This window comes from Mesoplodon densirostris, chromosome 6 (assembly GCF_025265405.1).
Source record: "Mesoplodon densirostris isolate mMesDen1 chromosome 6, mMesDen1 primary haplotype, whole genome shotgun sequence".
NCBI classification, from domain to species: domain Eukaryota; kingdom Metazoa; phylum Chordata; class Mammalia; order Artiodactyla; family Ziphiidae; genus Mesoplodon; species Mesoplodon densirostris.
The window spans coordinates 115,149,431-115,154,629 of NC_082666.1; the positions used below are offsets into that span (position 1 = coordinate 115,149,431).

Below are 5,199 nucleotides of genomic sequence, written 5' to 3' on the forward strand. Positions count from 1 at the left end.
GCAGAGTTCCCTGTGCTATACAGTAGGTCCTCCTTGTTGGTTATCCATTTTATTTTTTTTTAATATTTATTTATTTGGCTGCACCGAGTCTTAGTTGCGGCATGCTGGATCTTTAGTTGCGGCACGCTGGATCTTTAGTTGCAGCATGTGGGATCTTCTAGTTGTGGCACGTGGGATCTTTTAGTTGCAGCACATGGGATCTTTAGTTGTGGCATGTGGGATCTGTTCCCTGACCGGGGATCGAACTCAGGCCCCCTGCATTGAGAGTGCAGAGTCTTAACCATTGGACCACCAGGGAAGTCCCTGGTTATCCACTTTAAATACAGCAGTCTCAATCCCAAACTCCCTAACTATCCCTTACCCCAACCCTTCCCCCCGCTGGTAACCATAAGTTCATTCTCTAAGTCTGTGAGTTTGTTTCTGTTTTGTAAATAAGTTCATTTGTATCATTTCTTTTTAGATCCCGCATATAAGCCATATCATACGATATTTCTCTTTCTCTGTCTGACTTACTTCACTCGGTATGACAATCTCTAGGTCCATCTATGTTGCTGCAAATGGCATTATTTCATTCTTTTTATATTTATTATCTTACAGTTCTGTAGAGTAGAAGTCTGACACAGATCTCACTGGCCTGAAATCAAGGTGTGGGCAGGGCTGGCTCCTTCTGGAGACTCTTGGGGAAAATCATTTCCTTGCCTTTTCCAGCTTCTAGAAGCTGCCCACATTCCTCAGCTCACCGCTCCTTCCTCCATCTTCAAAGCCAACAACTGTGGCCCAGTCCCTCTCACCCCATCACTCTGACCTCCTCCTGGCCAATTTCTTCCCTTATCAGGACGCTTGTGGTTACACTGGGTCCACCTGTATAATCCAGAATAATCTCTTGAAGTCACTGGTTAGCAACCTCAATTCCATCCACAAACTTAATTGCCCTAGGTCATGTCAGCTAATTCATCACAGATTTAAGGATTAGAACATGGACATTCTAATGCCATGATTCTGCCTACCACAGAGGTCCTTGAGAGAAAACTAAATAAAAGGCATATAGATTGGAAAGGAAGAAACAAAACCAGCTTTATCCACAAAGACATGAGACTCTGTGTAGAGAAATCTAAGGAATCTACAAAAGAGCTGCTAAAACTAGCACGTGAGTGTAATGAGGTTGTAGGTTACAAGGTCAATATACAAAAATCCATTGTATTCATATATACTAGAAGTACAATGTATTGGAAATTTTTGTATGCTAGAAATACAATGAAAAATTGGAAAATTAAAAATTTTTAAATCCCATTTACAATGATATCAAAGAATATGAAATACTTATTTCATATAAGTGTTTATATAAATTTATATAAGTTTATTATTAAATTAAAAGATGCACAAACTATAAAACAAACCTGAGAAAAAATAAAGAAAATTCAAATAAATGGAGAGACATATCATGCTCATGACTTGCTATTGTTATGCTGTCAAGTCTCCCCAAATTGATGGATAGACTTGGTGCAATCCCAAACCAAATCTCAGGAGTCTTTTTTGTAGAAATTGAGCTAATTATAAAAGGTATGTGAAAATGCGAAGGACCTAGAATGGCCAACCCAATTTTGAAAAAGAAGAGCAGGGTTTAGGAACTCACACTCCTGATTTTAAGATGTACTATAAATGAACAACTACCCAGACAGCATGGTAATAAGGTCTACAGGAAATAGACATATAGGTCAATAGAAAAAAAATAGTTCAGAAATGGACCCACTCATACAAGGTCAATTAATTTTTGGCAAAGGTGCCAAGGCAATTCAATGGAAAAACTATAAGCTTTTCAACAAAAGGTGCTAAAACAATTGGCTATCCCTGTACAAAAACAAAACAAAATGATTAAACTCAACCCCTACTTCACACTATATAGAAAGACTAATTTGAAATGACTCATAGATCTAAATGTAAAAGCTAAAACTATGAAACTTTTAGAAGAAAACAGAAGAAGATCTTGGTCTCCTGGGGTTAGGCAAAGATTTCTTAAATTGGACCCCTGAAGCATGAACCATATATTTTAAAACTTAGTAAAATAGACTTCAAAATTGAGAATGTTTTCTCTTCAAAAGATACCATTAAGCTAAATGAAAAGGCAAACCATAGACTATGAGAAAATATTTACAAAACATATAAAAGATTTCTACCCAGAATATATGAAAAACTGTTACAGTTCAATAATAAGGAGATAACCCACTTTTTTAAGGGGCCAAAACAATTTGGACAGTTCACCAAAGAGTATCAAATGGCCAAGAAGCCCATGAAAAGATGCTCAACAACCTTAGACATTAGGGAAATGTGAAGTAAAACCACAATGAAATATAACTACACACCCACCAGAATTTTAAAGACTGATGATGCCAAGTGTTGGTGAAGATGTGCAGAGAGAGACTGGAACTCTCATGCACTGCTGGGGGGAATGTAAAATGGTAGAGCCACTTTGGAAAAACCATTTGGAAGCAGCATCTTATCAAATTAAACATATAAGAATTATCTGACTCAGCAATTCCTCTGCTATGTATTCATTAGAGAAAGGTGAATGTATATGTCAACGCAAAGACTTGTAAGTGAAAGTTTATAGCAGTTTTATTCATAATATCCAAAAGTTAGAAACAACCCAAATACTCATCAAATGGTGAATGGGTAAATAAATTGTCGTATATCCGTACAATGAAATGCTATTCTCCAATAAAAAGGAGCAAATTACAGAATCACTTGACAACATGGATGAACCCTAAAAGCACGATGCTACAGAAAAGAGGCCAGACACAACAGATCACACATTGCATGCGTGAAACTACAGAAAAGGCAACCACTGACAAAAGCAGATCAGTGGTTTCCAGGGGCTGGTCAGGGAAGAGGGCTGTCTACAAAAACGTATGAGGGAACTTATCAGGGTAATGGAAATGTTCTAAATATCAACTGTGGGGTGGTTACAAGACTCTATGTATTTGTTAGAACTCTGGATTGTGGACTGGATTGTAGACTGGATTGTGTGTAAATTATACCCCCCATAAAACTGACCAAATAAATGGGGGAAAAGGTTTAAAAAATATTCTTAATTTAGGGTCAGTTTGGAGAAAGTTGAAAGGACACTCCTTTGAGGATCATATTAAATTCAAAGGTTTAAACTTTAACACCAAATCAGTAGTTTAATGTTAGGGCATCAGAAAAATTGGGGGCACAGCACCATCTAATGGTAGAATTGTGCATTTAAAATATAATCTGTTGAAAGATGTTAATGTTATACGTTGACATGAAATGGCTCTAATTAAAAATGTTTCACTTAATGCCCAAAAGTAAATTTTATACCATTTAACATCTACTGGTAGTAAAAAGTTGAGAAATCTAAAAATCTAATTTTGAGCGGCAACCAATATCATACTTCAAAGACATTCTCATTTTAGTTAGAAGCAAAACAAAATTGCCTCCTATTACTGTTACTTAACATTTTTCTGGAAGTTTCAGCTGATGCAGAAGATTAAAAAATAAAACAGGAACAAGACATACAATTATTTAAAAGGAGAAAATAAAAGTATTACAATTAGAAGATAATGGAGTAATGTACTGAAAACTAAGAGAATCACCTTAAAATTCTTATAATGTATGAAGTGATAAGATATAAGAATAAAGAATAAAAAATTAATATCTTATCTTTTCTATAACACAACAATCACAGAATATAATTTATAATGGAGAAAGATTCCATTAATAGTAGCAGAAGTGGGCTTCCCTGGTGGCGCAGTGGTTGAGAGTCCGCCTGCCGATGCAGGGGACACGGGTTCGTGCCCCGGTCCGGGAAGATCCCACGTGCCGCGGAGAGGCTAGGCCCGTGAGCTATGGCTGCTGAGCCTGCGCGTCTGGAGCCTGTGCTCCGCAACAGGAGAAGCCACAAGAGTGAGAGGCCCGAATACAGAAAAAAAAAAAAAAAAGTAACAGAAGTAACAGCAACAAAAATAGAGAAAATACCTATAGATAATCCTAAAAGAAGTGTATAGTGCCTAAGGAAGAAAACTATCAACACTTACAGAATGGAGTACAAAAAAAGGTTCGTATGGTGAGACATATATTATTTCTTGATGGAGAAACTTAGTAGAATATATATGTCCCTTCTCTTCAATTTATCTTATATGTTTTATAGAACTTCAGTCAAAATCATCACCATATTGTTTTTGGAACTTGTTCATATACTTAAAGTTAATCCAAATAGTACATATATACATACCCATAAACAACGGACCACAGTGTATTACATGTTTTTTTTTTCTTTGTATATTTGGCATCATATGGAATGCAACTTTTTGCAACTTGCTGTCCTGAGCACATAGTTACCACTTTGAGATACATCCATGTCATTGTATGTGGTATTCTATCACAGGCATGTACCCCAGTTTATTCATGCTCCTGTGGGTGGACATTTACATTACCTACCCTTTTACGATTATAGATGGTGTGGCTCTTCTCCTGTCTACGGATGCACATGTGCACACATCTAAGAGCAGATTTGCCAGGTCACAGGCATGTGCCCATTTAGCCTCAGGGAGATGAGGAACTGCTCTCCAAAGGGGTAGTGTCCGCCCACCCCCAGCCATAGAATTATCTCCTCTTTAAGGTCTAGATATGCTCTAAGGACTGAATTGTGTCTCCCAAAATTCATGTTTGAAGCCCAATGGGATGGTTTTGTAGGTAGAGCCTTTGGGAGGTGATTAGGTTTAGGTGATGTAATGTGGATGGAGTCCCATGATGGGATTAGTGTCCTTTTAAGAAGAAACACCAGACAGCTTGCTTTCTCTCTCCTTTCCATGTGAGGACACAGTGAGAAGGCAGCCATCTGCAGCCTGGGAGAGGGCTCTCACCAAGAACTGAATCTGCCAACACCTTGATCTCAGACTTCCAGCATCCAGGACTGCAAGACAGTTAGTTTCTGTTGTTTAAGCCACTCAGTATATCTTTATGGCAGCCCGAGAAGACTAATACAATATATCTCAGCTATGTAACTGTGTATTTTGTTGGTAATGAGCAAAATATTACTGCTTTAATTAATAAATTTCCCCAAAATTGTTTTCTTATTTCAGTCAGATACATAGTTTGCAAAATGTTGATTCCATATATTTTAGATTGCAATGACATACCCATATCAATATTATTATTTTTTAAATTCCATTAACTATA

General features: G+C 37.2%; 1 non-coding gene across 1 annotated transcript; it reads right to left on the minus strand.

Annotated features, from left to right (window-relative positions):
• Positions 1-225: 225 nt before the first annotated feature.
• TRNAE-CUC (transfer RNA glutamic acid (anticodon CUC)) lies at positions 226-298 on the minus strand. The gene has a single exon. It is a non-coding gene; the product is annotated as a tRNA-Glu (tRNA).
• Between the last annotated feature and the right edge of the window lie 4,901 nt (positions 299-5,199).